Source organism: Gallus gallus, chromosome 4 (genome assembly GCF_016699485.2).
Source record: "Gallus gallus isolate bGalGal1 chromosome 4, bGalGal1.mat.broiler.GRCg7b, whole genome shotgun sequence".
Taxonomy (NCBI): domain Eukaryota; kingdom Metazoa; phylum Chordata; class Aves; order Galliformes; family Phasianidae; genus Gallus; species Gallus gallus.
The window spans coordinates 87,333,521-87,346,858 of record NC_052535.1 but is presented as its reverse complement, the minus strand read 5'-3'; the positions used below and the strand labels follow the sequence as shown (position 1 = coordinate 87,346,858).

General features: G+C 39.0%; 1 protein-coding gene across 7 annotated transcripts in view; it reads left to right on the top strand.

The window, feature by feature from the left end:
- The window catches only part of CTNNA2 (catenin alpha 2), a 454,729-nt gene that overhangs the window by 120,670 nt on the left and 320,721 nt on the right, over positions 1-13,338 (top strand). The gene's annotated exons all lie outside the window — the stretch shown is intronic.

The following is a 13,338-nucleotide window of genomic DNA, read 5'->3' as shown; positions in this document are numbered from 1 at the left end:
TATTTTACTTCAGTGATTAGCTGTTGACTGAGATTTATTTGGACACGGTGTTGTAACAGAGTCAACATTCCCTAAACTTCAGGGAAAGCCCAGATTTGTAGCTCAAGTCATGGGATGATTCTAAATTTATCCTTATATTGTATGATTCGGAAAGCAAGCAAAATTACCAGCCTTATATAACTATGTCTTGAGTGTAGATATGGCAGAAAAAAAAAGTGTTACTTCAGCATGAGAAAGCAGGGTTATTTTTTTATTTTACAGTGGCCACTGGGTTTTGTTCTGAAGTGCATACTAAACCTGGTATTGTATGATAAGTTAATTCTGCTGTATTAAAAATGTTTGCATATTTTTCCATAGCTTTTACCAGTTCTCAGACTTCAGTACTTCTCATTTCAGAGTCAGCACTCTGTGGTCTAACACTTCAAATGACTGCAATGGTATTTGTCTGAATATTTTCTCTATCAAAATATCATCACGTAATATAAATCATTATCCAACTTATTTTAATCACCTCAGCTATTATGTTTATAGGTGTTACACTGTCATACTCTATACAGTCATATGGCACCGTGACTTGTGGTATAAAATCACCTGTGAGCTATTAGCAGTTAAATCTTCAGAAAGAATTATCACTTATTGCTTCTCAGAGATTATTTATGTAGAAATGAAGAGAGTTTATGAATCTGTTCTGTATCTGTATTTGCTGCATTAAATTACTGCTTGAAATAGATAGTTGAAACTTATAAAAATACGTGTTTAATTGTCCTTATATGTTTTTTTATTTTCAGATCATTTAATTCCAGATATTTCTTGATTTAATAGTGAAGGATTTTATTATTAAAGTTTCTTATACATTTTATAGTCATTAAATATTTCTGGGTTCTTACTGCAACAACTAAGGGAGCTCCTTTTGTTCCTCCAGAGAAGATTATCCCAATTTCTGCAAGGTAAAGAGGAGTTTGCTAAGAGCTTGCTGTGAATTCTGAAAATATAATGTTTATACTGAGCACATGGCAGTTTCTGTCTGATACAGCTGTTTAGGTCTCAGCCTTTCTCATTGTCGAAGAACTGCTGCTGTCACTTGTTGTCAGTGGCAGGCTGAAATGGTATTTGTTGGTACAGGGCATGTCCAACTAGCTGGAGAGTGTTTCCAGTCACAGTACAGTCCAAGGCTGGGATTTCTTAGTTTCTGGAAATGTAGTTGTAGGGTATACTAACAACATTTTGAAACATAAACCTCTTCTGAAATACAGATTGTAGGTATTTCAAATATGTCACCCTAAAATGTTTAATGTTCAAATACCTTTGAATGTTTTGATTCATAGAGTCATAGAACTAGACATTGGAAAAGACCTCTAAGGTTATCTAGTCCAATTGTCCATCTATCTCCCATATTGCTCTGTAAACCGTAAGTATTTATGGTTTAGTATTACATCTAATCTTTCCTTAAAAACCTCCAGGGATGGGGACTCCACCACTTCCCTGGGCAACCTGTTCTGATGCCTGACCACTTCTTCTGAGAAGAAATTATTCTTAATATCCAACCTGAACTTTCCCTGGTGCAACTTGAGGCCATTCCTTCTCATGCTATCACTGTTACCTGAGAGAAGAGGCCAACCCCCACCTCGCTGCAACCTCCTTTCAGGTATTTGTAGAGGGCAGTAAGATCTCTCCTGAGCCTCCACCAGAGTGAATAGTCTCAGTTACCCCAGTGGCTCCTCCTAAGACTTGTGTTCCAGACCCCTCACAGCTTCGTTGCCCTTCTCTGAATGCACTTCAGGGCCTTGATGTCTTTCTTGTAGTGAGGGGCCACAAACCGAACACATTATTCAAGGTGCAGCCTTACCAGAGCAAAACACAGAGGGTCGATCACCTCCCTGGTCCAGATGGCTACACTATTTCTGATGCAAGCCCAGTTGCCATAGGCTTTCTTGTCTACCTGGAACCCCTACCTCTCAAGCCTGCCCAGGTCCCTCTGCATAACGTCCCTTCCCACTAGTGTGTCGACTGCACCACTCAGCTTGGTGCTGTCTGCAAACTTGCTGAGGGTGCACTTGATCCTGCTGTTCATATTGTTAAATCCATGGATTTAACTCCATTCACCACCACTCTCTAGACCCAGCCCTCCAGTCGGTTTCTGACCCAGTAAAGAGTATACCTGTCCAAGCCACAGGCCACCAGATTCTCAAGGAGAATACTGTGGGAGGCAGCACCAAAGGCTTTGCTGAAGTCTAAGTAGACTATGTCAGTAGCCTTTCCCACATCCAGCAGGCGGGTCACCCGATCACAGGAGATTAGGTTGATCAAGCAGGACCTGTCTTTTGTGAACCCATGCTGGCTGAGCCTGATCAGGGGATCAGTTTATCCTGCACCTGCCATGTGATTGCCCTCAAGATGATCTGTTGTGTAACCTTTCTTGGCACTGAGGTCAGGCTGTACTTCCTTGGATCTTCGTGATGACCCTTCTTATAGATTGGTGTCATATTAGCAAGTCTCCAGTCATCTGGGACCTCTCCAGTTGACCAAGATTGCTAGTAGGTGGTGGAAGGCAGCTTGGCTCCTTCAGCACCCTCAGGTCGATCCCATCTGGCCCCACTGACCTTTGACAGTCCAGGCTGAGTAGTGGGCCTCTTAACTGTTTCCACCTGAATCATGGGGGAATTTATTCTGCTCCCCATCACAGACTTCCAGGTCAGTGGGTAGAGTACCCTGAGGATAACTGTTCTGACTATAAAAGGGAGATGTAAAAAAGGCATTGAGAACTTCAGCCTTTTCCTTATCCTCGGTGGTCACGTTCCCCACTGCACCCAGTAAAGAACAAAGATTCTTCTTACCCTTCCTCTTACTTTTAATATATTTGTAAAAACATTATTTGTTTTTCTTTACCACAGCAGCCAGACTGAGCTCATGATGGGCTTTTGCCTTTCTAATTCTCTCCCTGTGTATTCTAGCAAATTCCTTGTACTCTCCCTGAGTTGCCTGGCCCTTCTTCTTCTGTGGGATAAAGAAGGTCGTTGTATCGCTAATGAGTGTGGTAAAGCTCAACAATAACTTGAGCCAGACGTAAACACCCACCAGGCGCCCAGCCATTAAGTGTAACCAGCCTTGGTTGCGCGGGAAAACTGTGGTGTTGCGCGGGTATATAAGGCTCTAAGCACCTACAATAAAGGCCTTTGTTCTGCACCATCGGAGGAGTCCTCGCCTCTTTCTCCACACCCGCAAGGGAGCACGATGCCCTCTTGCAACAACTGGCGACCGAACAGCGACCCGGACGAAGAGGGACACGAACGAACAGGGACTCGAGAAAGAGAACGAGCAGGGACACGAGCGAAGAGGGGCAAGAAAGAACAGGGACCTGAAACTTGACAGCACGTTGAGACAAACGTGGGTGCGTTGAGAGAAACGCGGAGCAATTTGTAGAAGAGTGCGTTGAGATAAACGCTGCAGCCTGAGGATTCATCATCCTCAACCGCTCTGATTGCCTTTCGCTGGACGAAGGTAAGCGACTGCGTTATAATGTGACCTAGGAACGAAAGAATGTCCTGGTTACTTTTCAAATTATTCTTAAAAAAAAAAATGGGGCCCACTGCCATTTTGCAGCAAATGCTTGGATGGGGTACCGAGAGTGACCCCTCGATCACAAATCAGACAATTTACGATCCTGAAGTATGGGACTGGATCGGGGTGAGGCTGTGGGACGCTGCCACTAAGGGTGATAAGACGGCGTTCGGGTTGCTCCAGACTTGGAGAAAGATTTTTGAAGCCCTAAGGACCCACTTAAGATCGCAATCTGATACACCCAGTCTGCCTGATTGCAAAGGAGCGGCTGGTCGCTCTACAGATCAGCCCGCTATGCCATCGGCTCCCCCGCTTCCACCATCGGATGGGGTTTTTACTGATCGTAGTCCCAGATCAAGAGCCACGCTGGGAAGCTTTATCTTATAATGTCCTGCGGGACTTGCGACTCACAGTCACACCTATGCCCTTATGTGAATTACTGGCAGGCACTCGTATTGCTCAACTGATATACTCTTAAGCACAGCCGGTGCCGGCTGTGCCCATGGAAAGGGGGGCGCAGGGATTGGATCAGAGGGGACCCCCACAGAGAAGTTGGACGTTCCAGGAATTTTAGCACTATTGGCTTAAAAGACTGTTTTCTCACCGTCTCTCTGGACCCCCACGATGGTCCTAGGTTTGCTTTTTCTGTCCTCTCTGTAAAGTGTCAGCACCAGCCCAGTGGTATCGTTGGACGGTATTACCTCAGGGCGTGAAAAACAGCCCTACAATCTGTACAGATAATGGCCCGGGATATATTTCCCAGAAATTATTACAGGTTTTACAGAAATTAAACACCTACAGGACAAGCCATAGTTGAGCATACCCATAGCACCGTTAAAACTATGCTACTTTAGCAAAAAAAAGAGGGAATGGAGAAGATACTTCCAGCAGGAAGGCTTGCTGAAACTATTTATGTATTGAACTTCTTAAATCGAGGATGTGAATACGGAGGACCACCGATAGCCCTCATTCCGTTTCAGTTAACGAGGAAAGAGTGAAACTGTACAGGTTGTTGTCAATCTCTTTGTGATTTTTAAATGTTTATGGTACATGAAAGTGTAAATCTAAATGGTATATGGTAATATAATTGTTAATGATATGCAGAAATGTAATTGTTAATGGTATACGGAAGTGGAATTGTTAACAGTATACTGAAGTGTAAATGTTAATGTAAACATTAATGCTATATGGAAGTGGAATTGTTAATGGTACATGGCAATGTAATTGAGGGTACGAATAGTGGAATTGTGATAAACAAACGAGCAACAACAACAAAAAGCAGCAAAAAGGTTAAGGAAGAACAGTGAGTTAAAATATTAAAGTTTGTGATCTGCTCTAGCCAAAGCAGGTAAGTGCTGGCGAGAGAACACATCCCCTGCACTGCTCCTCCCCACGTGGCTTGTAATCAGAACGTAAACAAAGTGTTATTTGCTAATGGGGACAAAAACAGGACATTGGAAGCGAGAATAGCCTTTATCTGCAGAGATCTAGGAAACTTGATATCCCAGTGTTAGTACTGGAAGTCTTAGGAGGGAAGGAACTGAGAGCCGGGCTCTAGGACCCAGAGATCTCCTCCTGAAGAGCTGAAAAAAGGGGGGCTGGCAGGATCCAGGAGGGTTCTACCCTCATTGAATGGAAAAGCAGTTAGTGCAAAAAGCTGTACTGGGTTTGGTAACAGATGCAATAACAGTTAAGGGTGGAGAAAATTAAGCTAGGGATGACGAGGTGGTGCCCCCCTGCAACTATGGAATACTGGTAAAAACCTTCTATGTCCTTTTGAAATCCTGTCCAAATGTCCTTATACGGGTTGAGGAAGAGAAATAAGAACAAGGTCTACCTGTGGCAATTAGACACCGACTCCGTTGTTAGTGCAGGAAAAAAAACGACCCCCCCCCCCCCCAAAAAAAAACCCCAACCTTTTATTGCATGTAATGAACTTGAACAATATGCACTTGGTCAAGTGCCTTATTAAACACGGCTCTCCTGCAACGTGTGGCAGTGCTGGATCTTCCATCCTGCCTTGAAGTAGATAGTGCTGGAGCTGGGCTCATCCCTCTTGTGCCGTCCCCACATTCTTCCACAGGAGGTAAACTCTTTTTCTCCCAGAGTCTCAGCAAAAGTTCTCTGTTCAGCTGCACCAGTCTTCTTCCCCATCAACTTGTCTTATGGTACACAAGAACAGCCTGCTCCTGCACCTCTATGTCTTCCTTCTTGAGGAGTGCTCAGCCTTCCTGGACCCCTTTGCCATTTGGGACTCACTCCCAAGGGAAGTGCATTTACTTTTTGATATGAGAAATTAATTGTAGATCCTTAAAAAATTAATACTCATGTATTGGTTTTGGATTTTCTGTGATAAATTGAGTAAATGATTAAATAAATAACTTCTCATTTAATTTAAAAAAGAGTTTATTGGAAAAAGGAGCAAAAATCCTTTTTTCCATTGATGCTAAAAGCAAACATCTGTCATTTTCTGTGTTGCTCAGTGAAGAAAATGTCATAACTGATGAGACTGCTCAGCTGACTTTCTCGTTGAGCTCTGTGTCTATATTAGGAAGTTCTGTGCTTATAAATGGAATGAAATGAAATTACATTTTTTTAAATATATAGAGAGTGCTTGATTTTAATGGATGTTAATACAGACAGATAAACAATGACTTACTGTTTCTGTGTGCATACATCCATTTGTCATTAAAGCTACTTACTAGGAACATTCATCCACGTTACATCTGCAGTTGCCGTGCCTGTGTGTCACCCCTTGTCTATCTGGTTTCAAAATTGCATTGAGTCTTTACTAAATACTGTAATAATTTCTTTTATAATGAAATGGATCTGCTAGAGATGAGAAAGAAGTGATCAGCATTTAGGGACGTGGTCTAGCGGATATGGTGTGATGGGACAATGGTTGGACTAATGATCTTAGTGGTCTTTTCTAACCTTTATGATTATATGAAAATTGTCTTTGTTTTTCCTATGTGAGGTACATCTCTATTTACGTTAATGACAATATACCATGTTTCATTTAAAGGAACAGAACTTCCCACTTTTTTAACATAATTTGCTTATTTCAGCCAACAGCTTTGCAGCTGCCCTCCCTTCCTTCTCTGAACACTATCATTAGCCTCTTGTTCTCAATTTCCTGTTCATTGCCTTCAGGAACAAAGGGTTGCGAGTGTGCTGCACATTACTTGATACTTTAGGAAAGAGAGAAAACACAGTGGATTCAAGTTATTCCCTCTTTCCGCAATTAACTTCTGATTTTATTTCTGCAAAAGCCTTTGCCTTTCTGTTGAAGTAAGAGTTGTATAAAAGGAAAAGGGCTATAATTCAGAATTTTCTGCATGGTAGCAAGAAACATTCTTTTATTCAACTATTTTATTTTATTCCTGCTTATGATCTTAGTAGCTGGCACTGTACATATTTTGGCTAATGTTTTGTCTGTGTTTGTGTATACATGGGAAAGTATTATTGTGGAAACATCAGCTCTGTAGCATCAGTGGCAGCAGTGGAAATGATGAGATTTTGGTGTCAAATATGTATCAGAAGCAGGACCTCTTGTAAAGGGAAATACCGTTCCCTACTGGCAGCTGGAGTCGTATGCATTCATTTCTCTCAGCACTACGAGTGCTGCCAGTGAGTTCTGGATGAATATTTTCTGTTTAAGAGCACCACCTAGTGGGTTTCTTGTTTTTTCGTTTCCCCTGAAATGCTGTATCTTCGTTCTTCTGTATAGTAAATTAACCTTGCAGAAAAACTTAGCAATGCAAAATGCTATTTGCAAGTTCAACCATATCTTATTGCTGCCACTTCTTTTGATCATGTTTTCCTTTCAAATACATTTAGGCTATAATAGGACAACAATCAGTTTACTTGCAGAGGAGATTTTCTAGTGAACTCTTATCCAAACAAATTTGTTAGAGACAGTAGAAACACAAATGAAACACACATTAAAAATTGAATCAACATTAATATATTTATATCTCTAAACATTACATAGATTTTTTTGCAGGAAAATAATGAATGTCTGAATGGCTATATCCGAAATATGTTAAAGATTTTCAGCTTATGTTTAGCCATGCTTAGTGAAATTATCCAATTAAATTACAATTGGTACTATTTTGAATGTGCTGATTTAGCACTTGTGAGATGCTTATGGAAGTCACGTGTGAACATCACCAATATCTCATGGAAGCAATATCTCCGTAGTTATTCCTGTAATTTGTTTAAGGAAGATGTTAACACAAATGAACTATTAAAATACTGTTAGGGTAGTCACAACATTTTCATAAAGAACAAAAGCTTTCAGATGATAGACATTTTCATACTAATAACTACTGTGTGCCATTTATATCGTTCTCTAACCTGAATAATCAATCATGAACTCTGGTGGTGGAGGTGGGGATTTGGAGTGAATTTTGGGGAGCTGTTGTACTGTTGGTACTGGGTTTTCCAAACCTCAGCTATGTGTTGTCTCTGTGAAATACGACATAGTATCAGCTAAAAAACATTTGATTTGTTACAAAACAAGAGTTAAATAGCCTTGCTAGCACCATAGGTGTACATACATGTACCATATGTTAAACGAACCCTTGAGCAGGTTTCTTGCCATGGTTGTGCAGACAGCTCTCCAGAGCAACACTTATCCAATATTGGCTCCCATGTTATTTTACAAAAGTTGGTTCCCTCAATATATTATATTCTCTTTTTTACACGAAGACTTCTTTTTTTGTTGTTGTTGGGTTTTTGTTTCTGTATGTGTGTGTGACATTGTTCATCTGTGATATTTATCAATTTGATGTTTTAAAGGAATTTGTCACTGGGAATGTAGTTCCTTGTTATGGTATATTATTTACTTTGCAGTCACATTAGCCTTAAAAAGGATATTTTCCTCGTGCTAAATCACTGAGAAGCACATTATGAAATGATCTCTGCCCTGGAGGCTTTACATTCTAAATACAAGAACTAATAAAGTGTAAAAAGAGAAACAGAGAAAAGAAGGAATTGTTTGTCCTGTCACACAACAGATTAGTACAAGAGTCACTAAAGGAGTGTGACTCCCAAGAGTCCTCACTCCCAATTAAGAATCTCTTTTACTGTGCTCTGCTATTCATCATGGTGTTTAAGATACCAGTTTTGTTTAGCGGAGTTATATTACATATGCATATGTGCAAAACTGTATAATGGAGAAGTTTTTTACTGAAATATAGTTCTGCTCTGTCTAGGTTATTTCCTCCATCTGCAGAGCTTCAGATGGACATGTGTTCAAGGAACATTTAGATGCTGTGTTGAGGGATGTGCTCTAGTGAGAGCTATTGGTGATAGGTGGACAGTTGGACTGGATGATCTTGCAGGTCTTTTCCAACCTTGGTGATTCTGTGGTTCTCTGATTGTATGTCACTGATATAATGGCTATTACTGTTTATCAGTTTCATGCAACTACATTAGGACTAGAGGGAATGACCTCAATTTGCACCAGGGGAGATTCAGGTAGAATGTTAGGAAACAGTAAAATGCAGGAATTTCAAGCAGATCATGAATTCCTTCTTCTTCATTCTGTAAGATGGGATGTTATCGACTTGGGAATTCTAAAACAGCTGTTTGTGTGAAGGTGGGAATCTGCTCTTCTCTTCAGCTCTCATACACTCATCTGTATAAACAAGAAAACTGTATGGACCTGTTCTGTTTGCTCTTTCCCAAAAACATTATCTGAGACCTTTTCCTGCCTGAATTTACATTGTAAGTTATAGCTGAGCTACAATGTTTAAGAATCAGCTTGTTGCCGGCTCTAAGGTGGTAAAATAGAAGTGGTGTCACTGTTTCAATTTAGAACTTTGAGAAGATGATGCTTTCCAACTAGGTAAGTAACTTTTTGCAAGAGCAGATGGTTAATTTGGAGATTGCAGACAATTGTAAACTGGCAGTAGTTCTTCTGGGCTTCCAGAATTGTTTTAGAAGATTAAATTCACCTTAACATCTTGCTTTTGTTTCTATTAAACCTTATTTATTTTATATTGTTGAAAAAGATATTCCAGTTGCGATTGCTGGAATGAAGTTCAAATGATGATGTGCTCTCTGATCACAGCACCGACATAAATGCATTCTGTTGTTTAACCCAGCAGGCAGTTCAGAATCACACAGCTGCTTGCTTACTGTTGCCTTGTGGGATTGGAAAAAGAATTGGAAAGGTACAAGTCTGAGAACTTGTGGGTGGAGTTAAAGCAAACACTGTGTACACAGGAAGGAAGGCAAAACTAGAACAGTTGTTTAACTGCTTCCAAGCAAGTAGCAGTCATTACATGTGATGGCTACTTGGGAAGAGAAGTACTGTAATTACGTCCATATGTCCCGTTCTCCTCCTTCTTGCCTCCCAGATTTTATAAATGATCATGACATCATATGATTTGGAATCCTAGACTATCAGTTGCATCCTCATTAATCATCATCCCTCTTTCCATCCTAAGATAGGTACACAGAGATCAATCCTGTAAACTTACCACTGAACATTTGCTGGGTTCCTTTAGTCCATGACGTGGGTTGCTTCTGTTATGGTGGTAGCTCAGGACAGGAAAGATGGTGCATTGCTTAGAGGTATAGGGCACAAAAGCCAGCTCAAGTCAGGTCACTGCTTCACTTGCACTGCTTCTTGTGAGGCTCATTCTCTGTTGGTTCGAGTGGTTCCTGCTATACTCATAACACATAACTAAAATCATGGGTTAAATGGGTTAAGATTTAAAGGTATATGCATTACAGTCTCTGCTCCTTGTCTCTTTGGAGCAGGCTATAGTATGTAGTTATTTTCAATATTGTTTGTTCAAATGTGAATAATTACTTCAGATTTTATATTTCTGAAGTTTATTAATGTTTATGAGAGAATATTCCTCTTTGAGCAAGAAAGAAATGGCATGTACTACTCATTAGTAAGAAGGCATCTATTTTCTGAAAGCTTTTGTTCTTATGAATACACTGCAACTACTCTGTAAGTACACATTTATAACTTCTAAAAAAATAGAGGAAATACTTAACTGCAACTTGTCTAAAGAAGGTATTATCCCAAGTTGAACAGACTTTAAGTCTGTAATTATATTGAAATTAATTTTCTTGGAATTTGTTTCAGCAAATAAAGCCAAAATGATGTATTTTATAGCCCATTGCAAAGATACAATCAGTCTGCAGTTGCAAAGAGCCTTGAAACACTTAATTGTAAAACCTGGATTATAGCGTCAGTCATTGATTTATGTTTTTAATATTAGTTAATTGATTAAAACCTATTAAATGTTCCAATTCATTTACATTCATCTTTCATTGACTGGCTGACAGTAAGTGATGGAAACTTGAGACTTGTCCTCTACAGGTTTTTAAAGGAATTTATTTTACCTGTGCTTCTTGTAATTGACACAAGTTGCTAAGATTGGTCAATCGATGCAATTTCATTCTTGCTATTACAGAATTAAATATACTATTGTAAACATGAATTTATATAGCTGCTTTCTGAAAGTCCTAATGCTGTGAACCTAAGTACTGCAGTGAGCTCTAAGTATTAACATTTGACTGAAAAGCACCACTACATAAATATGTGTAGGCCCAGCTATTAGAGAAGTCATTTCTAATTGAGATGCTTGTAAAACTGCTTTGCTTGCAACTATGAAACGCAGACCCTAGAAGATGCATGCAAGACATTATTTCACATTCTGGTTAATGTTGCATTCATTTCTGTGAAGTCAGCAGTTCCTGGAGCTGGAACAATCTGATATCTACTTAGAATTCTTCTGTATTTCCTTTTTAGTAATGAATGAATCTTAATACATTTCATGACATCCTTACACTTGTTGCTATTTAACCACTTAGCGTTTAGTTAAGTTATAAATATTGCAGGGCTTGATCCTTTTTCTGTGTGCAGTAGTGAGAGTAATTTTATTAATATTTTTTTTTTGATTTTTTAATTTTTTGTGATTATTTGTGTGCAGAGGAATTCATTGGACGTTTCACTGACCTCCATAGATGCCATACCCCATATGTAACTGGAATCAGAATTTAACCTAGAATAACTTTATTTGAGCATCTGCTCCTTCATAATAATCTGATACAGTTTTCAGTGTTAAAAGAGAATGTCAAATATATATCATGCACCAGAATCCTGATTAACATTTTAATATAATGTATGGTAATTTTTTTTGAAATTAACTGTATCATCTTGCAGTTGGATATGGCAGGAAATGGACTAATCATAACGTCATCAAAAGTACTGTGAAAATTCAGTTGGTTCATTAATCAAATCCTGTGTTGTTTCAGATGATTTGCTGATTCTTAGAAAACAAGATAGCTTTACCTTTTTTTCTGATCGTTTTATTCATATTCCATGATTTTCTTTTAAATCTAAAATAGGAAGCAGGCAGCTCAGAGAACATTTTTAGACAACAAACCATTATGGAACTTATTTGCATGAGTGCAGCTAAAGGTTATGAGTGACATGATGTTGCTAAGGTGCCTGTAAGTAGGAGCAGAAGATTACTTCTTATGTATTTGCTACCTCAAACTACAAAGACAGAAAAACAAAGCAGAATATGACATACTGGTGATTCAAAGCTCACAGTATGACATAAGATTATATACCACTCGGGCAGAATGTGTGCATTCTTTCACTTTTTAATATTTGGTAGCACATTTGATATATAAAGTGTTTAACAGTGGTCATAATTCAAGAACTAAACTGCTTTCAATACTGAACCGTCCTTGAAAAGCAATTGTTTTCTAGTACAGCAAAGATGTTTTGTTAACTAATGTACTATTTGGCAAATTAAAGACATGTAGACTATTTTCCTATCATGTAGTCTCAGATTTATTTAAATAAATGATCCAACATTTTTTCCTCATTTAATAAGAAATAAGAAAATGTCTTTAAAAAGATGTACTATGAAACAGCAATCACAGATGTTTCATATTTCTATTTGTGCGTGATTACCTAGTGTGGTTTTCTTGTGGTGTTAATGGGAATTCCTTCTTTTTTAATGACTTTTTACATGGGTTGATGGCAATAGGACAAGGGGGAATGGTTTTAAACTGAGACAGGGAAGGTTTAGGTTAGATATGAGGAGGAAGTTTTTCACTCAGAGGGTGGTGATGCACTGGAACAGGTTGTCCAAGGAGGTTGTGGATGCCCCATCCCTGGAGGCATTCAAGGCCAGGCTGGATGTGGCTCTGGGCAGCCTGGTCTGGTGGTTGGCAACCTCACCTATAGCAGGGGCGTTGAAACCAGATGATCATTGTGGTCCTTTTCAACCCAGGCCATTCCGTGATTTATTTATTTATTTATTTATTTTCATTTTATATTGCTATGAAGTAGTAGCAGTTTAGCAGTATAAATCTAGTAAGAGAAAAGCAATTAAACTGGAGGAGTTAACACTGAGGTTAGCCAACTTTCTTTTCAGTCATAAAAAACTTGCACTTCTAAAACGATGATTGAATATTTTCACCTTTCGAATGAATTTCCTGACTAACAAAAAATATTCTGATGGTTGAGAAAGAAAAATACTTGTGAACTTATGGTACATCAAAAAGTATATATGTATGTACGTATATACTGTGTATTTTTGTAGTGAGACGCAGAATTGTTGCATACATAACACAGTAGTTTGTGTTGATTTTTTTTTTTTTACTGTTTGCTTCCCAAACAGATATTTGAACCAGTTGTGCTGTTTGTAACAGTAGTATTTATATATGTTAAAATATGTACATGCTGTGAATTATTTTTATACATACATTGGGATTTCTTAGCTGATGGGTGTT